This window comes from Callithrix jacchus, chromosome 16 (assembly GCF_049354715.1).
Source record: "Callithrix jacchus isolate 240 chromosome 16, calJac240_pri, whole genome shotgun sequence".
Classification (NCBI taxonomy): Eukaryota; Metazoa; Chordata; class Mammalia; order Primates; family Cebidae; genus Callithrix; species Callithrix jacchus.
Window position 1 is genome coordinate 59,034,867 of NC_133517.1, and position 21,436 is coordinate 59,056,302.

The window sequence follows — 21,436 nt, forward strand, 5'->3', positions numbered from 1 at the left end:
TTAAAATATTTCTTTAAGAATACCTTAAAACAATAGGAGATGCATTTAATTACATTCAATTAAGGAAGACAGCATTGGTATTGAATAAGAGCAATATATTTGAGCTCAGTTTTGTATTGAACGCGTACTGTTTTCATCTAAGTCAACACATCCTTAGATGGAATGGAATGCAGTTCTGATGGCACATTAAATGTCAAAATTAGAAGGGAACTTAGTGCTTCTCTTATGAATACTGTCCTTTACATGGATGAGAAACCGAGAGAATCCAAATGAGTTTTCCAAGGTCACTGAGCTGAGTACAAGCAGTTTTCAGAGCTAGGAGCCAGGCTCGGGCTTCCTGTTTGTAGTATTCTCAGGAGGTTGTTGCCTGGTCACTGAGTCTCTTGTAGGTGAGCTACAAGGTGCTAGTGGCCAAGGAAGCAAGGAGACTGTAGGATCCTGAAAGAAATGGGCCAAAGATGCACTGGATGCCCATTAGGTACCAGATCCCATGCCAAGCCCCAGCTTCCATGCTGTGGTGCCATTGAATCCCCCAGAGCACCCAGCAAGCAGAGTTCCTACTCTGTTACACAGAGGGGAAAAAGTCTCAGAGAAAACACATACAGCAACTTCGTGCTAAAGATAAATTTCTCCCCCTTTATAATTCACCAAGGGCAGGTCTTGGAACAGGGCCTGGAGTTTCTGCAGACAGGAATGATATTGAAGACTTAAACACTTTGATCCAGAGTGGAGAGAATGTCCTGGACAACTCCCAAGGCTGTGTCCTTTATAAAAGGAAGAATTTGTTCCCAAAGTACTGTAGTCATTTAATATAACAATTTGCCAACTTAAAATGATAAATATATATAGATATACATTCATCATTTCAACTCAATGAAAAAGACATATATAGTCATAATTTTAATGTATACGTATCTTCTTATTAAGTTGAAAAATAGTATCATTGTTTGACTACTTAGTAAGAGCATTTGCTTTTAATGTCATTAGTCTCATTATCAACTCAATAGACACCCCCACCCTCTTTTCTTCAAAGTCGCTGATGTTCTCAAAGACACGGATGATTTATTTGTTACCAACTGACCTTTTTTCTTTGGTAATGAATCAAGCTCTCAGCAGTAAAGAAATGGTCATGATGAAGTGTGATAAATAAACACAACTTAATGTGCCCCCCAGGTCTATCAGTCATTCATTACACAAACATTTATTGGAGCTTCCCAAAGGAGAAAATCCTGGAACTAGACTGCTGGGGTCAAATTCCAGCTCTGCCACTTTCTAGTTTGGAGAAGTTCTATTAGCCAGCTATGCCCGTTTCCTCATCTGTGAAAAAACTGGATAATAATAGCACAAATGCGGTGGTATGGACATGGGAAGTCTTGGTGTTGTTTTCAAGGTGATTGTCTAGTGGTTTGGAAATCTGTGACTCTCTACTTGGATTACTCAGAATTGGCAATTCTGTGCTACATAAGCAGAGAAGCCCTGACATCTCAGTGATGTCAAATTGAAATGAGAGTTAACTTCTTGCCCCATCACAACTCAATATGGGTCAGGCAATTGTCACTAGGAGCCTCAGAGGTAACTTCAGGGTCTGACTTACCTCTATTTTGAAATTTGCTGTTTTGTTTTTTCTTTATTGTTGTGTATATCTTTTTTGTTTTCATTTGCAGGTATAGAAGAGAGGGTGTGTGTGTGTGTCTCATGCCCACTATTTCCTCACACAAAAAGTGACATTTGATGTCAGCTCATTTGACCACTGACTGCTGGGGAGTCATGCAATTCCCATCTCGCTACAAGGAGGGCTGGAAAATGTAGATGGTTGCTCAGCTGAATTAGAATAACTACCATTACTGAGAACATGCCAGAGGTTAGACCTTTTTCATATAACAATGAATTCTCATGTAAAGCAGCAAAGGAGAAAGCTGAAGTTCAGGTAGATTTTGTATCACCCACAAGGTCACACAGGTAGAGAGGCTAAAGTTGGGGTCCCATTAGGTCCCTTTCATTCTACTGCCCCTGTGCTTTCCAAGAACCTCTGTTGATCTTCAGGTTGCAGGAGTAGAGGGCTGTAGACAAGATTTTCCATATTTTAGAATGCATAAACAGAATATGTTAAAATCTCCATTTAGTTGAACTTTGTCTTAAAAAGGAAAATGGTTTAGTTCCATGGATGTTTAATATAAACATTGACAGCAGCACCATAACTCCCTCTGCATTTCAGTGGGCACCGGTCCTGCCCACTCTTGAGGGATGCTTGATTTTGAGAACCACACTTGAGCAGAACTTGGCAGTGGTTTTCCTCCTTCAGTGTAAAGGGGATATGCTTGGTCGTGCCTAATTAATTAAATCAAAGATCATAAAAATGCTATAATTAAGCTAATCCCTGCAAAGTGGACAAATGCTTTAAAAAGACTCGTACAAAAAATGAAATGAAACATGCAGACACACACTAGATGCACACTCATTAACACACACACACACAAAGATTTTAAAAGAATGCACATAAGCCAGGAGCAGCATTCATGCCTGTAATCCCAGCACTTTGGGAGGCTGAGGCGGGCAGATCACCTGAGGCCAGTGGTTTGAGACTAGCCTGGCCAACATGTTGAAACTCCATCTCTACTAAAAATACAAAAATTAGCCAGGCATGGTGGCAGGTGCCTGTAATCCCAGCTACTCAGGAGGGTGAGGCAGGAGAATTGCTTGAACCCAGGAGGCAGAGGTTTCAGTGAGCCAAGATTGCGTCACTGCACTCCAGCCTGGGCAACAAGGGCGACACTCCGTCTCAAAGAATAAAAAATAAAAAAAGGCAAAAAGAAAAAAGAACGCACACGTAATGAAAATACAAGTGAACAAAAGAAAAAGTTAAGCAAACACATCTGCCAGAAAAGCCTTTGCCAGTCTGAACTTTAATTGAAAACAGTGTTGATGCAATTATATCTAACAAATATTGCCCTTTTTTCTGGTTGCGGGGGCAGGTCTTGCTTTATCACCAGGCTGAAGTGCAGTGGTTCAATCATAGCTCATTGCAGCCTCAAACTCCTGGGCTCAAGCCATCCTCTCTCCTAAGCCTTCCAAGTCTTTGGTACTATAGGTAGGCTAGGCACGACCATACCTAGCTAATTCTTTCTTTCTTTCTTTCTTTCTTTCTTTCTTTCTTTCTTTCTTTCTTTCTTTCTTTCTTTCTTTCTTTCTTTCTTTTTCTTTCTCTTTCTTTTTTCTTTCTTTCCTCTCTCTCTTTCTTTCCTCTCTCTCTTTCTTTCTTCTTTCTTTCTTTCTCTTTCCTCTTTCCTCTCTCTCTCTCTCTCTCTCTCTCTCTCTCTCTCTCTCTCTCTCTCTCTCTTTCTTTTTTTGTAGAAACTAGAGTCTTGCTATATTGCCCAGGCTGGTCTCAAGCTCCTGGCTTCAAGTGTTCTTCACTTCTCAGCCTCCTAAATTGCTTAGATTACATGTGTGAGCCAGGGCACCCGGCCGATATTGGCCTATTTGAAAATATCAGTAATTTTATTTAAGTTATATTTATATTTATTATCTTTTATAGTAAATGATAATGCCCTAAATCTATTTTTCAGATTAGTGCTTCTCAACTGGGGGTGATTTTGCTTTCCAGAGACGTTGCCAAATGTCTTGATACCATTTTGGTCATCACAACTGAGGGTGGGTGGAGGTGCTACTGCTGGGAGGAGGTCAGAGAGTTTTTGAGGGGCAGCCCCCTCAGGAAGAGAATCACTGGGTTTCAACTGTCAATAATGCCAAAATTGAAAAACACTGTGTTAGGTTATGATAGTAAGACACCTGTATAACTTACAAATGCAAACCACACAGGAAATGGAAGCCAAGCTTGAACAGAGGAAGCAGGTGATGATGCTTAGTGGGAGGAAACGGGGACTGCCTGTTCAGATCCTGGCTTGGTAAATTTTGTCAAGTTTAGCCATTTTACCTGTGTTTCCTCATAGCAGACTTGTTGACCCTATGAAAGATGAAATGAGTTCCATGTAAAGTGTTTAGAATAGTATCTGGTTCCTGGTAAGAATGCTGCTGCCTAAAGTTTAGCCATGATCACCCTTACATGTGCCCCCAAATAAAGCACCGATAGAAGGAAGTGATAAATGTGGGAATATCTCTGGGTTGAACTGCTGTACTGCTGAAGAAGTATTTTCATTGAAGACCTGCCTCAAAGCATACCAAAGTCGGCCTTCTCTTAATTCTCCTTCTCGCCCTCCTGTGCCAATCAAGCTGGTTCTTAGGTGAACCAGTCCCTCATTTCATCAGTTAATAAAATTAAACACAATAATTGAGTGGCTATCATGAGTACAGGGATGATTAAAACAAACTTTTGATCTTTGGTTGGCTACCAAGACAAGTCAAATACATGATGTATTAGGCCATTTTCACTGTTGATAAAGAAATACCTGAGACTGGTTAATTTATAAAGGAAAAGAGGTTAAATGGACTCACAGTTCCACATGGCTGGGGAGGCCTCACAATCATGCTGGAAGGTAAAAGCCATGTCTTACATGGCGGCAGGCCAGAAAGAATGAGAACGAAGTGTGAAAGGGGTAACTCCTTATACAACCGCTAGATCTTGTGAGACTTGTTTGCTACCATGAGAACCGATGGGGGAAACCCTGTCCATGATTCAGTGATCTCCCACTAAGTCCCTCCCACAATATGTGGGAATTATGAGCACTAAAATTCAAAATGAGATTTGGGTGGGAATCAAGATGAGAAGAAAATCAACCCAAAATCTATTCAAATACTTTTTTTTTTGAGAAAGAGTTTTGCTCTTGTTGTCCAGGCTAGAGTGCAGTGGTGTGATCTTGGCTTACTGCAACCTTTGCCTCTTGAGTTCAAGTGATTCTCCTGTAGCTGGGATTACAGGTGTGCGCTGCCATGCCTAGCTCTTTTCTTTCTTTTTTTTTTTTTTGGTTTTTTTGGAGAGACAGGGTTTCACCATGTTGGCCAGGCTGGTCTCAAACTCCTGATCTCAGATGATCTACATGCTTTGGCCTCCCAAAGTGCTGGGATTACAGGTGTGAGCCACCATGCCCAGCCTCATATTCGTTTTTGAAATGTACTGAGAACATCTTCTGTATATTGCAAATACTGTGCTATAGTTTGAGTAAAGAAAGATAAAAAGACACAGACCCCTTTAAAATAACTTAATTCAAAGACTTCTCAGCCTAGTGTGGGAAATCTATTTTTATATTAAATAATTTTATTACAGGCTCTGAGTATGTGTGAGGTTCAGAGGCAGCTCAATGGAAGAAGGGATTAACTCTAAGGTAGGTATGAAAAACCTTCATGAAGGAAGTAATAAGGGGACAGAAGTTTGAAGGATGAATAAGAATTCACGGAGGTTCTAAACATCTTGAGGCTTTCTGGGAGGTACAAACACTTGGGTGTTGCTGTACCAGATAGAGCAGGAGTCAGACCTTAACTGCCTCTGAAAGCCAGGCCCTGGGACATGGAACTTATTCTGGAAGTCCAGAATCACTCCTGAAGGATCTTAAGAGGATAGTATCAAAGTTGCATTTTTAATAGGTCCACATGATGTATACAGAAGAGGATTAAAGGGGATGAAACTAGAATTGGAGAGATCAGATAAGAAATTATTTCAGGTAAGAAGCAGGATAGTCCTGGGTCGAGGTGTGGCTAGATGAGAAAGTATAACTAATAAACATGGCACCCAGACACCTCTTCTATTTCATCAACTCATCTCAGTATTGAAAAAGATAGTAACAGCTCACACATACATAGCGCCCCCGGGTCTGAGGCAGTGTTCTAAATTTCAACCCATTTGCATCCATATATGTTAATCCATTTAATCTTCACAAGAAAGCTATGAGGTGCATCTTATTATTATCCTTGCTTTACAGAAAGGGCAACTGAGATGCAATTAGGTTACCCTGCATCGTAAGGTCAACAGGCAGACAGCAGCAAAGCCAGGGCCCCAGGCCTGGCAAGTTGTCTCATCTGTGTCCTTCCATTAGCGGGAAGTGAACTTTCTCCCTCTTGGGGTTTGATCTTCCTGAATTGTCCTCAGTCTGCTGGGTTTGCACACAGTTCAGTCTCCAGGGAGGCTGCTCTGACTTTCTTTCCAATATGTAGAGCTGTGGAGTCTGATAAGCATTTTAGGACAGTTGCTTCTTGCTGCCACAGGATGTCACCATTGAAAACCTGCATTGTACAAGAAGAAATGCTGGCCCACTTGGCTGTGATCCCTTGCTCACCCTGAAGGGGCTTAAGCCCTTGTGGTCCCTAGGAGGGAGGGCAACCTCACACCACACACCTGAACCCCACTCAGCCAAAGCATCCCATGGGAGCTCCCCAGACTGTACCTCTCAGCACTCAGTTCTTTCTAGTGGGCTCACCTTCCACCTGCACCAGAACCGGGGCCTGGATTTGGCTTGTTATCTGTCTCAGGACTAATATCCATCTGTCCTATCTGTAACTTCAGGCCAAGATTATACCCATTTCTCTAGACAGACATATCATCACTCAAGACCCCTTATTGAAGAAGATTTTTAAAAATCTCTCATGGAGCCCTTGTTATAGATGACTCTGAGAACTATTTACATGGTGGAATGACAGAAGTTGACAATTAATTAGACTGAGGGAGATGAGAGGAGTCAAGAGAATGGGAGAGAGAGAATGACTAGGAAGCCTAGGACAATGTTAGGTTTCTGGCTTCTGCGACCTGATGGGCAGTGGGACATTTTCTTGGAGGGAGATAACAGTGGAGGGCCATTGCTGCTTTCCAGTTGGTTCCACCAAGGCCCAACCTGGGCTGTGGCAAGGACTTTCCCTTCCAGACCTCCCCCAGCCCCAGCTCTTCAGGGCCTCACCTACTGGGCCTGAGAGTGCCTTGCACAATGCCCATTCATTAAGAGGGTAGTGGGTAAGAAGATCTTTGGGCCAACAGTGCATCACTCCAGCTGATTGATTGATGTCATGCTGGGCAGTTTACGAGCACAGTTTGAAGAAGACTTTGCAGTCATAATACCATTTTACTGCATGGAGAACAAGGAGTGGGAGCATCTCTTGGGACTTATGTCATTGGGACATGATGCATGTTGCCTTTGAGGTTATTTCAAGATTCACTGAGATTCTAGTCACAGATTATATATATAGATTATGTATATATGTATATACACACATATACACATGTACATATGTGAGTGTTTATATCTGCACACACACACACACATATGTGCAATTTATTTTTGGCTTAAACCTCAAAATGTTTTATAAAAGTGTAAGTTGAGGTCAAATGCAGCAGTGGCTTCCACCTATAATCCCAGCACTTTGCAAGGCTGAGGCAGGAGGATCATTTGAACCCAGGAGTTTGAGACTAGCCTGGGCAACATAGCCAGACCCCATTTCTACAAAAAATAAAAACATTAGCCAGGCATGGTGATGCATGCCTGTAGTCCTACCTAATTGGAGGAGCTGAGGTGGGAGGATCGCTTGTGCCCAGGAGTTAAAGGCTGCAGTGAGTCATGATTGTGCCACTGCACTCTAGTCTGGGTAACAAAGTAAGACCCTGTCTCAAGAAACAAATAGTCTATGTGAAAATTTTCACTGTCATTCTAACCTTGTCAGCCTAGTTCTTCCAACCATCTTCATCCTCACAGCTAGTAGCTACTTCTCCAAGGTCCTTTCATAGCCTTCCAGCATACTTTTATGCCAATGCAAGCTATACAAATATGTGTACCTCTCTCCTTGCTTCACAACAGTTATCTTATTTTAAGATTATCTTATTTTATCAATTCTGCACTTTGCTTTTTCACTTAATACATCATGGAGCTGTTTAATCCAGACAATTGAAACACATCCAATATAAGCAAATCCTACGCTCCTAGCATATCTCTACTGCTGGGGACTGGAAAATGCAAAGGAAAATGTTGAGTGCTTGCAATGACTTTCAAAAATATGGTTGCATAAAAATGCAATGTCAATAGCAAAATAAATGCCATATAATTATGATTACATTTAAAAGACAAATATTGTAAAAGAAAAGCATCCATTTTCCTTACAGAGAAACACGTATTTATTTGCCATTCACCAAACATTTACTGAGGGTAAGCATTGTCTAGTGCTTGCTGGGTGCTGTGGGGAGGACAAGGAGGGTGGACAGCTCAGAGCGTTCATCTGCCCAGGTCCACTGTGGCAACAGCCTGCTTAGGACACCCCTTTCTGCAGCCTTAACCTCCACCCTAGCCGCCACCACACACATTTCAATTAAGGTGACCTTCCCAACATTCCCATCCAGGCTTTCTCCTGTTTAAACTGCTTCACTGCCCTCCTTCTGACCACCTACTCACTCCCCTACCATCCTGAGGGGCAGATTGTCAAATTCCAACCCCTTCACTTGGATGAAAGGCCTTTGGTGTGCAGTGCCTGCCCTGTACACCTCACCACTCGGCCTGCCTCACCTCTGCTTGCCTGCTGCTGCTAGGCTCCAGCGGTGCTGTCCTGCCTCCAGGCCTCTGTACCCTGCCCCTCTTGTCCTGGAAAGAGCAGTCTTCTCCACCCTTTACTGACCCGCTCATTGTTCTTAAGCCTTTTTTTAGGTATCTTTCCCTAATTACCTGCCTCTGCTCCCAGCCTGACTGGGTTAGAGGCGCCTCCTGCTGCCTGCAATTGCCTGGTTCCATTCCCTGCCTTCTTCTGGGATGTGAGTTAGAGCAGCCCAGTCTAGTGGGGGACACAGGCATCCTCTAATGCCCAGTTCCATTCCCCGCCTCCTCCTGGCGTGTGAGTTAGTGCAGCCGGGTCTAGTGGACGGGTCACTGGGCTTCCGATTCCCAGTCTTGGCTCGTTCTCTAAGGCTGTTTTGTTATCTGTCACAGGCATGCCACCAGAACTTGCCAACACAGTGGTGGTGAGAGTTGGAGTTCCCAGTGCCCCTTAGGAATGCGCAGTAGATGGGAGTTGGCTTCACCCTCCCTGATCTTCCTCTCTCTCCTCCATGGACCGAATCCCACACGTTTGTGAACCCCTGCGTTCAGCATGAAGTGAGGAGCCCATCGGATGACGGGGCGCCGTGCTGTTGGAAGGCCACTGCTGACTTCGCATCGGAGGTATGGGTCACTCAGCGCTTTTACCCTTTCTCAGGCATCTACTTGTTGCCTAGGCTTCTCTTCCAAGTTCAACAGCCCCTCCCGGCCAGTTCTCCGCTGCGTCCCCCCCACCACAAAAGGTCTGCAGGGCCCTTTCGTGCCTGGGGTCTTGGCTCGGGAGGGCAGCCCCTGAGCGGGGACTGAGCATGCTCGCGCGAGCCGGGCTGGGAGGGCCGCGCGCGGGGCCGCAGCCTGCGCCCTGGCTCCCGGGCGGCCGAGCGGGCGGGGTTTGGCCTTCGGGCAGCCCGCCCCGGGCTCCCAGCAGGGCCTCGCGGCGGAGAGGGACCGAGGTGGGAGCGCGCGAGCCCCGCCGCCAGCCAGTCGCGCAGCGTCGGCCCCCGCGGTGAGCAGCGGCGGCTGAGCTGAGCGAGCGGGAGCGGCAGGGCGGGCTCTCGGGGCCGCGAGGGCGCGCGGCGCGGCGCGGGGGTCTGGCCGCGTCCCGGCGAGGGAAGGAGAGGAGAGAGGGCGCCGGAGGTGAGCGCAGCCCGGGAGGCGCCAGCCTAGGGCGCGGGCGCAGCCGCTCCGTCCTTCCTTTCCCGCGGCGCCGGCGGCTGCGTCCCCTGGACCGCGCTGACAGCCTCGCGTCCCGGCACCCGCTCGCTCGCTGGGGCTGCCCGGAGGCCGCGCCCGGGCAGCTGTTGCACCGAGAGGGGGGCAGCTGCGGAGTTCCATAACCATAGCAACCGCATCGGCACCGGCGGCGCCCGCGAGGGCAGCATCCGCTCTCTCCTCCTCCAGGCAGCCTCGCCGCGGGGACCCGACACCAGCTCGCAGGTGCGGCGGACTCCACAGTCCGCCCGCCGCGGCCGCTGCGAGTGTTGGCGTCCAGAGACGGCGAAAGAGGAGAGAGGGAGACCCAGGAGCGCGGCCCCCCGGGGGGACAGAGAGGGGAGCCCTGCGGCGGAGACAGGTAGGTGAGAGCGCTCCGGGGTTGGCAGCTGCAAAACTCTCTCCTCCGTGGCAGTGAGGCTTCTGCAAGCGTGGTTGCCAGTTGGGTGGCTTTCTACGATTGAACAGCGATTCTGCCGCAAAATGTGGTTTATCTCCCTCGATTTTCCCCAGTCTCTCTGCCCTCCAGGTTTGCTGCACATCTGGGCAGGTCTTGAGGGGATAGGAAGGCCCAGGTCTGTGAGAGGCTGCGTTAATGAGGCCCCCCCCCCCGGAGTCCCAGATGGAGGCTGAGGGGGCTCAGGCAGACCTTGGCCATTGGGGTCCTCGGGGCCAGGGAACCCGGCGGGGGATAGGCTCAGGAGAAGACCGCGCTGGGGCGGAGGGGACATGGGCAGCGATTCTCTGTGATCCAGGCGAATGCACAGACCCGCTCTTCCTGGGGCTTGGCTGGGAAAGAGGGTTTGCGGGGACACTGCAGCTCAGCTGTGACATGGAAAGGGACCAGCTCTTGATCTGTACAGCCAGCTTCAAGCCCAGTCACTGGAGGGGATGTTGAGACAAGGCAAGTAGTAACTTATTTTTCTGGGACTCGGAAGTCTCATGTCCTTGCGGTTGACTATTAGGGATGGGATAGGAATAGAAATAAAATTTTGAGTTAGCAGTCAAAACTGCACCCTCCCCTTCTCCCCACCTCATTACTGGCTCCCCACCCAACTTTGCCATCCAAACAAGAACCACATCGCACATAGTGACGCCCCTTGCTCCTTGGCCATTGGCAAACGATCTCACTTTTAGACATCTGGAGACACTGCTTCAGTTGTCCCTTTGAACCAGGAGGCATTGTTTTCCATCAGGTTATGATGCTGTTGATGTTAAGTGATGTGCCAAAGCCGAGAGGCACCTGCGCTGTCCACACAGTGTGATGACGGTTAACTACATCCATCTGCAGGCAGGAGAGAGGGCCAGAGCTTGGGGAGTGATTCCAAACTCAGATTAGCTGGGACCAGGGCCCCAGAAGAAAGAAGATAGCAGGTGAATAATTAGGGTCTGAAAGTTCATTCATATGGGTAAGTAGATCTCTGAGTAATATCCAGAATAGGCAGCCACTGACTTCGAAAGGCCTCCGGGGACATTCTAAGTCCCAGTTAAAAGGCCCTGTTCTTTAATTGGGCTTTTAATTTATGATGTGGTTATGTTACCCAAGGGGATGTGATTTGGCCAGCATCTCATCTGGAGATTTATGTCATCATAAGGATGATGTTATCATATTTTAGGCAGATGGTAAGGTATAGTAGAAAGTGGACCAGATTTGAGAGACAGAAAACGTGGATTTGAACTCTGATTTCCTCACACACCTGCTGTGTGACCTTGAGTTGTTCCACCTTACTGAGGCTTCTTTCTCTCATCTGGAGAATGGGGATACTAACTAGTCTTGCAGTTTACCAGGCTCAATCACAATCCAATGGGATGTGGACAGGATGTTTTGGAAGAGCTTTTTAAAACCTAATGTCTTGTGCAAATAAAAGGGATTATTGTTTTCTAAAGAAAATCTCTTCCTCAGATTGGCAAATCATTAAACATCCATCAACTATGAAAAGAGAGTGGAAATATTAGTCAGTGACTCACAGTTGAAACACTGTAGCCTGTTCCAAGATTCACTCAGGGCAACATAAAGAGGGCTTCTCGGGGAAAATGCCGCATGCCCTCCTCCTTGCCTACAAGTGCTGAAGGTCAAGTGCTTTGCCATCAAATGCAGCATTTGTCTAGTTTGAAACAGGGAGGTCTGCTCACAACAGGGGTGGATTAAATTTTTTTTACAGTGTAAACATTTACACATAGTGGACACTTATTTAAATGTTGATTAGATAAATACCTTGGGTTGTGGGTTTCTTGTGTGCAGGATTACTTTCATCGAACTCTGCTCTGTGATGTCAGGTGTTTGCCAAATGTTTGCTCAGTTTGACTGAAATAGACTGAATGCTTACAGCTTGATTTTATTGCTGAGGGAATTGTAATTTCTGGAAGGAACAAGGACTATCTTATTCTCTCTTCTTTGATGCTCCTGATTTTGCTCATGCTCATCTCCCTGCCTAGAATAATCATTTCTCACTTCCTGCTTCCCTTAACAACCCAATTCAAATGCCCCTTCCTATAGGAAGCCCTCCCAGATTCTCTCATGTGCTCCCACAGCACTTTGGACCTACTTTGTGATGGACTGTGCTGTGTCATTGCTTGTACACATACCTGTCCTTCTGTCGATTTTATGCTCCCTGATGACAGGTGCCTCTCCCTATTCTACTTTGGTCGTGGCTGCAGCACCTGGTGCAGCCACGGCCATGATGAATGGTTACTGAATGAATGAGTGGGCCTTACTTCCAGCATAACCACCTGTGCAGGGGTAGGCTGCAGAAAGGCTGTTCCTGGCTGCTTTCACCGTCTCAGTCTGTGTGGCAACCCTAAAGGAAGCCCCATGGCTTGTTATGTGTTATTTAGGGTCAACCCACTGAAGCAAAGTGAAGGAGAACAGAAGCACATATTTTGCCTTAAAATGCTCATTTCTTTCAAATGGGCACTTTAGGATAACTGTAATCTGGTGTTGAATGGCCTTCATGTAACATTTGCTGAAAACATCTGATGGAATATTTTAAATTTGAAATATCTTTCTCTGGCTTCAATTTCTTTCCTTGATTTCAGCTCCAGTGGAGTAAAAAAGCACGTGCATTGATTAAGATAGCCTAGATTTCAATGTCAGTTGTCAGGATACCTGGAACTAGGGCACTGGATCGTCTTGTGCCTCCGTTTCCTCATTCATAAAATGTAGATGTGAATACCCATCTCATAGGGATGTCGAGGACTTGGAGCGAATTAATAGCTGTGCCATCAAAGCAGTTGATACACTGTAAAATATTAATAATCTAAGTAAATTCTTTCTTTTCTTTACTTTTTGTCCTAGAAAATGAGCAAAATCCTTATGTTTAATTTCACAGCCTCACATGGGCTTCAAGTGCTGGCTCCTTCACTTATTAGCTCTGTGTGACCTTCAGTAAATCATTTTGCTCCCCCAGCCATCTGTCTTATCTGCATAGCATTGTAATGATAACCACCTTTCAAGATGGGTTGGGAAATGCACAGAAAGAAAAATGCCATGCCAGGCACTCAATACATAATCTCTGTAATTTCCAAATGATAGATGTAATTGCCATTAATAGAGGGTTCCAGAATTTTTTGGAATGCCCCCAGTACATCTCCTCCCTCTATTTTACCTATATTTCTATCAGAGTGAAACAGAGAGAGGGAGAACTAAGAAGATGGTCGTGGTCCCAACCACCAAGAACCTCTTTTGGTTACACATGACAGACACCAGCAGGGAGGAGAATGACCTGAAGATTCAGATTCAGGGACTGGGTCCTCCTCACTCCAGATCTGACACTAACTGCTTGCAGGAATATCGATCTTGTCGCCTTACCTGTCTTAACTCGGTGTTTCCATCTATAAAAAACCTGGGTGACTTCAATGGCCTTCTCTAGCTCTACTTCAATGCTCGTATATATTACTCTGCATTTCACCTTCCCAAATTTACATCCGTAGCCCTCAGACCATTTTGTTGTTGTCGTTGTTGTTGGGATTCACAGCTTGTGCAAAACTCTACACTTCAATGCATTATATACCCATCACCCTACCACCAAAGTTTTCTTTTTGTCTTTTCCTTAGTCTAGAAAGTTAAAGTGCCCAAGATGGCCCAGGGACTTAGGGAGTTGTTCAATACACCTGGTCCCAGTCCAATTCTTATCCTATTCCAGGCAGGATGTTCTCTGCTCAGTCCCATCTGGAAGATCTCCTTAATTCAAGATGCAAGAAATTGTGCGTGTAAAGTTTGATCATACCTGAGAGAGCTGGCAGAGATTCACTGACATCACTAATATCTGCTGAGCTACCCAGACACTGGGTGCTTAGAAATGTCAAATGTTTCTGCTCAAACATGAATCATTTCTAGGTGGCTGCACACCAGTCTCAGGAGTGATTCGTGAGGGAGATTTTAGCGTCACAAAGAAAAGTGGCACCGTGAGCCTGGGATCTGTGGTCCTCCCTCCACCTCTGGTGTGGATGGAGAGGTGCTGTGATGTGCCTGGTACAGGGCGTTTACATATGTAGCCTGTCTTGTGTCAGTCATTATTCCAGACCCTGAGAATCAGCTGTGGACAACACATGGTCCTTGCCTTGCAAGAGCTCAATATGTAGGTGGGGTATCAGGCATGGAAAGGGACAATAACAAACCAGACAATGCAGGGATCTGTGGGAGCAAAGAGAAGGAGTCTCCGACATATTTCCAGGCATCAAGGATGCCTTCTCAGAGGAGAGAGAATCTAAGCTGAGTCTGAAGGAATCTCCACATGCAGACCTGAGGGATAGATAATTAGAAAGGGAAAGCAACATGCAGAGACCTGGAGACAAGAAGTAACAAGGAAGAGAAAGGAATGGCAGGGCTGGAACAAGAGGCCAAGGGGTGCAGTGGTGTCCACTGAGGCTGGGGAGACAGTAGGGTTACATGTTTGAGAGTTTTGCAAGCCAGTCTTTTCCTCTAACTTAAAGGGCATTGGAAGTCACAGGAAGGTCTAGACCTGGGCAGGATGCTCTCCCCAGCTGTGATACAGGCCAGGTTAGGGAGACCCAACAAAGATTTTATGGCCTCTTAGGAGGCTGTTCAGAGGTGCTTGACTTCAGGTAATGAGAGATGGGAAAAAGAGAAGGACAAAGAAGAAATAGTGTGAGAAGGAATAGTAGAGAGGAGCAGAAGGAGGGTGTTAGAGAAATGAACAGATTGCATCTTATCTCAGAGAAATATTGGTGGGAGATTCAAGGGACCTTTGACCATAGACAGGTGGAGAGGAAGGAGGGGTCATGGTTGATGCCCAGGCTTTCTTTCCACCCTATCGCTGTGAGAGAAGAAGGCAGCAACTAGTAAACCAGGCCATGGTTGATGCTCAGGCTTTCTTTCCACCGTATTGCTGTGAGAGAGGAAGGCAGCGACTTGTAAACCAGGCTCTGAATTGCCATCCCTGCCTCTATTTTGCTTTCCAGTGTCTGCTCTGCACAAGGCAGCCAGAGAGATCTTTGTAAAACTAAAATCAGATTAAACTCTTTGCTCAAAGCTCTTTAGTGGTTTTCTAACTTAGAGTAAAATCTGAAGCAATTCCCATGACCTGCAGTCCCGGTGTCAACCCTACTCACCATCCTGTGACCTGGTCTCCTCCACAGTCACTCACCTCCACCTACCCTGGCCTCCTGGCTGATCTTCAGGAGCACATGCTACTCCCTCCTCCTGGGATACTCTTCCCCCGGTACCACTGGGTGTCCCTACTTTATTCTGGCTACAACTCAAATGTCACCTTAGTATATCATTAGCTCCCCTTCCCACCCACTTCTACAATGACAGTCTCTTATTTCGATGTTTCTTTCTTTATAGTACTTATCAACATATTATATAGTTCACTGCTGAACTCCCACTGCTAGAACAAATCCTCTCATATGATATATGCTCAGTGAATGTTTGCTGAATGAATGAATGAATGAATGAATGTAAAATTGGCTTGGCTCCAGAGTAGATGATGGTCCCAGCTTTGACTGGGAATTAGAAAATGAGGAAATGACTGAGGGAGAAACAATGACATGTTCCAAACTGTGGGTTAGAATTAAGTGAGTATTTACTACACAGCTCCAATATTCCAGGCATAACTAGGCAGTTGGATAGCGAGACTACCAAGATCAAATTTCTTCTGAAACGTTTCTCAGGATGTGGAAAACCAGAGAGTTATTGTTAGAGGAGTCCTCAGCTGTACACTGGAAGCGGTGGGCCTGGTTGAGTTCTGCTGTTCACTTTCTCTGTCACTTTAGAAATAATCTTTACACCCCATTCTTTGAAGTCTTGCCCTATATTTTAATTGATGCTATAGCTTTTTTTGTTGAGCTTTGTGATGTAGGAAATATTTCTCTTTTCTTGTTTTTTTTGAGACAGAGTTTCACTCTTGCTGCCCAGGTTGGGAGCACAAGGTCATGATCTCGGCTTATTGCAACCTCCACCTCCCAGGTTCAAGTGATTCTCCTGCCTCAGCCTCTGAAGTAGCTGGGATCATAGGCATGTGTCACCACATCTGGCTAATTCTGCATTTTTAGTAGAGATGGAGTTTCACCATGTTAGTCAGGCTGGTCTCAAACTCTTGACCTCAAGTAATCCATCCGCCTCGGCCTCCTGAAGTGCTGGGATTATGTGGGATTAAGTGGTGATGCACTATGCCTGGCCTATTTTTCTTTCTCTTCTATAGTTTTGTCTCTAATTTCATTATATTTAGTCAGACGTTGAAGTGGCATCATACTCTTTAAGTCTTCAGTTATTTAAAATAACTGTAACATACAGTCTTTAGTCTTCAGTTACTGGGGGGAAGATGGACAAGAAGAGTGAAGAGAAGAGTTGGGTGTCACCCCAAGGTGGCTGGAGGGAGGCAGCGGTGGAATGAACTCTGCATATGGACGTTCCAGAGGCAGAGTGGTGCAGGCTCCCTTTGCAGGGTGTCTTTCCGGTGCAGCTCCCTCAGCAGGAAGTTCCCATTGTGGAATTGCTCTCCTGCTGGAATGGCAGAGACAAGGCCCTTATCTACCTGTCTGTCTGAGCACGGCCCACTCTGCTCTCCCAACCAGGCACACCCTCTTCCATGTCTCCAGGACTGGGCTCCCTTCCCTGATGGGCCCTGCAGGCCCCTGTTGCTCCCCAGCACTCAGTGCCACCCTGTGGCTTGGCTTTCTTAGTCCGGAGCTTTTTTGTCTAGATCTTGAGTCCCTGTTAGACTCTGTATATTTTGAGATTAAGAACTGGGTTTTAACTTATATGAAGAGTCTGGTATCCGAAAGAAAATTGGATCAAAAATCAAATGCAGATACTCTAGGGTTAACTCTGACATGAATTAGCTGTGTTCTTTAAGCAGGAACTTAACCTCCCTGGAGTTATTTTCCCAACTGTGAAGTGAAGGCGTTTGGACTTGATGTAACTCATCTAGTCAACACCAATTTTATTTCCTAAGTGCCTATTATGCCCCATGCTCTGTTCTAGAAGCTTGGAGGAGGCCAAGATAAAGAAGATAATATTTATATCCTTAAGAAGTTTATAATTTTTAAAGAAGACAAGTAGAGAAGCAGATATAATGTACAGTGGCAAAGCTATGATAGAGCTAAGACGTGAAAGCAGAGAAGGACACTTAACCCCATCTAGGAATGCCATGGGGGCTTACTGGAGGAAGAGGTACTGACTATGAGACATGAATGGAAAGCAGGAGTTACACAGATAAACGTGGGATAAGGAGGTGGGGGAGCTGTTTCACAGAGAAGAAAGCCGGTGTCAGGAGCAGGGGTTGAAACAGAGCAGGCAATAGGATGAGTGGGCTCAGAGAGTGTGTGGGTGCAGAACTTGAGACGGGGGTGGGAAGCTGAAAGGCTGGAGAGGTGAGCAGAGGCTAGGCAGGCCTTTGAACACTTTGTGAAGGGATCTGTTCTTTATCTGGAAGTTAATGGGAGAAGTGGGAAGATCTTAAACTGAGAGATGACAGATACAAACATGCATTTTGGAACTGTCCATTCTGGCTGCAGCATAAAGAATGCATTGGAGAAAAATCAGACAGGAGGCATGGAGACTGGGTGGGAGTCTATTGCAGGAAATTTAGGGGACCTAGAGGTAAGGATGGCCCCAACCTAGGTTAAGGCAGTAGGGATGGAGACAGGGGGAACCAACTTGAGTATTATTCACTCAGTGGAATCTTGACATACAGGATCCAAGAGTGAAGAATACCTCCGCTTTGGGATGACTCTCCATTTTCTGACCTAGTCTGATGGATTGGCTTTGCTGCTGTTCGCTGGCCTGGGGACACAGGGAAAAGAACAGGTTCAGGAGGAAATAATGAGTTCTGATTTGAATGCATGGAGTTTCAGGTCTCCGATGACATCTATATACATTTTAGGCAATATCAGTCAAACTCAGAAAAGGGTTTGGCTGAATACACAGGCGTAGGCAATCCTCAGCACATAGATGCTAACTGAGAGCCTGGGAGTAGCAGTGATTTGCTGGAAGTGTGGAGGTGGAGGAGGCAAAGGTGTTGTGACCCACAAGGTCTACACTGCTGCTCATTCAAAAAAATCAAACACACAAACAACAAACAAAGAAAAGCACACACTCTCTGGCTTCCTCTTGCCTTAGGGATTTTTCCTTTTGTGTCCACACTGCTGGCAGGGACAGATCAACCCCTGATGTTCCTAGGGCTGCTTTGGAGCCTGCAGACATCTTCATCTAAGTCCCCTCCTTGTTGTGATCTCTCTGGACAACCCTAGTCAAATAGCTCTGTCTAGTCTCTAGTCATGGAGCTTGCTTTTTTTCCTCAATAGAATTCATTATTATGTCATTATCTAAACTATTAGAGATGTGTCGGTTTGTTTTTTGTTACCTCCTCTGCAAGATGTGACCTTCCATGGTGGTGTATGGACTTTGTCTTACAGCTGCACAAAACCCTTAGAATAGTTTCTGACACTCAATGAGCGTGCAATAAATATTTGTTAAAAAACAGAATACATGCAGAAATCATCAATAATAAAGTAATACTTTCTACATTTAAAAACTAATAACCGCGGCCCTATTGAAGCACCATTTACAGTTCCTGGTCAGAAGGCAAGCTTTCAGTTCAGGGACACCTTGTAGCCTGGTCACTTGCTGCTGGACACCTGCCCCCTGGGATGACCTGCCCTGTGCCTCTCCTCAGGTGACACTGACAGGTGGGTTTTTTTTGTTTTTTGTTTTGTTTATAATTTTTGAAGTGGAGTCTCACTCTGTCCCCAAGGCTGGAGTGCAGTGGTGTGATCTTGGCTTACTGCAACCTCTGCCTCCTGGATTCAAGTGATTCTCCTGCCTCAGCCTCTGGCAGTAGCTGAGATTACAGGCACTCGCCACCACGCCTGGCTAATTTTTTGTATTTTTAGTAGATATGGGGTTTCACCACATTGGCCAGGCTAGTCTTGAACTATTGATCTCAGGTGATTAGCCCACCTCGGCCTCCCAAAGTGCTGGGATTACAAGCATGAGCCACTGTGCCCAGCCAACAAGTGACAAATATGTTTTAAACTTCAGTTGAAACAGAAAAGAAGTACCGCCTCTCTCCCGCTCACCCCTGCACACCTTGGGCTAGGATGCGAGTAACCTGAGAAGCACAGTGGGCAACATCCCACTCCATGCTCCTGTGAAAGCAGGGGTTGGTTCTCAGCCATTTACTGGGAAACAGCTCTGCTTGAGTCCTTAAGCATCAGATATAAGTGCAGCACCCCACTGTTCGACTTAATCCAGAGATAAAAGCAACGTTTTCTTAGACAGTTGTTCTTAACCTTAATTATGCCAAGGATCACTTTGAGCATCTGATAAAATTGATAGCCATTCTTCTCAGGAAAGGGAAGTAATCCTATGCAGGCTGAAGAGAAGGCATGGATCTCCTGGAGTCCTCTGTGACCAGCAAAGAATGCCTTTCCTACAAGTGGGCTGGGGCTGCTTTGGAGCCTGCAGACATCCCTGCCATGGGCATCACGAAGAATGTATTCTCTGGTGAAAAACAAGCAGGTCTTCTGAGTATTAGGGAGACAGGATCATGTAAATGAAAATCACAACCTTTAGAGTGAGGCAGACTTTGGTTTGGGTCCAAGTTCTCATTAGAGTCATCAGCTTGTACCATTTTGAAGGGGACTGTTTCAGTTTTAAAACTGAAAGTCTTCCATCCCAGGAAACTTCTTGGTCCCGGACAATACAGTTGAGTTGGTCACCCTAGTTCTGATGTTTGTTAGCCAAGGGATGCTGGGTAGTTATTACATCTCTGTGGAAAAATTCTGCTTATTCCACCTCAGGTCAGGTTCCTAAGATGCCAAGACCGAAATGGAGATTCTTGTGCAAGTGATTGGCTGAGCAGATACCCTCAGTTGAAACCTAGAGAGAGAGGAAAGCAGCTTTAGACAAGGGAGAGGCCAGACGTGGATCTCTAGTCTCAGCATGACTGCACAGGAGGCTCTGTGACACACATGGCCCACACAGTCTTCCTCCTTGAGACCAGGGCCTAGGCTGTTGTCATTGCTGTGGATGCAGCTCTGGCAGCATATCTTCCCAAGTATTTCTGGGAAAAGCAGCTCCTGTCAGCTGTGGGCAATTCTCAGAAGAACAAGGCAATTGCAGGTTGCTAGCAGCCAAAAAATCATCTGAGTGATGGAGCGCCAGCTCAGTAGAGGGGACAGGTGGGTCACCAGTAGCAACTACTACATTCTAAAGGATGTTTCCGTTACAGCCCTCCAAGTCTTCCTTTAAGACACACACATTCCTCAAGGCTCATTATTTGGGACTCATAACATTCAGCCCTACTACCCTCTGATCCTCTCAAAATGCCTGTGCTCTGAGGGAATGAGTCATTAAATACTGTAAAAATGCCTCCTTCAACCTTGCCATGTTGGAACCCAGGGAGCCCTGCTGTGGATTTTCATACCTTCTCCCGCTCATCTCTTAAAAGCATCTACTGACCAGCAGAATTGCAACGGGGTGCCAGCTACACCAGCACCTTCCAACCCGGTGGGCTTGCACTAGCTGTCTGCTCACACATTACTCGCCAGTCACTGATCATTCTGGTACCTGACACTTAGTTTTTTTTTTACCACTCACTTCTGCAATTACCTAGGAGGTGTTCCAAGTCCAAGTAGATGACCCCTAGACCACCCAGGCCTGCCTTCTACTCAGATAGCTTTTCTTCTCCTCCCCTTAGCCACACACTCACTCACATATCATGCATGTTCTACATTCCAGATGATCTGTCAAACACAGCCTCGTCTCTTATCTTGCTTTTTAAGTTTTCTTGCTATTGCTGGTCTTTGATTTCCTGGATTCCTCTGGCCCAGCGATGTCTCCTATTTCTTCAATGCTCTACCCTCTTTTTTATAACTCCCCTCCTTACCCACATGGGTTTCACGGTATGGAATTTCGGCAGTTCTTCTTCCAATAACCTGGTTGTAACCTCAGTTTCTCCCTAGGAGACTGTAAGACTTCAGTCATGTTACTTTAGGTGTATTGACCTTAGTTTCTTTATCTCTAAAACAATGATAATACGCAACCTGTGGGAAATTTTTAATAAAATTTACATAAAAATAAAATCAGCTTCTATTGTAATAATTGGCACATAGTATACAGAATAAACACAGTCAATATTTATTTTGACTAAAGGCTGATCTGTATATGTACTTAATATCAACTAAGAGGGTGGTGGGATTGTCATTCCACTCTGAAAACTGAGGAACCTCGATGTCCTTGAATGGAAACTGGGTGGGATGGGGAAAGGGAATGTCATTAGGAAAGCCCCTGGGACCTTGTGTGG

At 45.8% G+C, this 21,436-nt stretch overlaps 1 protein-coding gene across 6 annotated transcripts in view; it reads left to right on the forward strand.

The window, feature by feature from the left end:
* The first annotated feature begins 8,642 nt into the window (after positions 1-8,642).
* Positions 8,643-21,436, forward strand: part of FAM135B (family with sequence similarity 135 member B) — a 350,951-nt gene continuing 338,157 nt past the window's right edge. For 3 of the 6 annotated variants that reach the window (XR_013528076.1, XM_002759210.7, XM_078353114.1), the window contains exon 1: positions 9,439-10,029. The gene's annotated coding sequence lies outside the window, so the exon portion shown is untranslated. Of the gene's footprint in view, positions 9,081-9,438; positions 10,030-21,436 lie in introns of those variants that run through there. The other 3 variants (XR_013528077.1, XM_054246600.2, XM_078353112.1) reach the window with 2 other exon arrangements.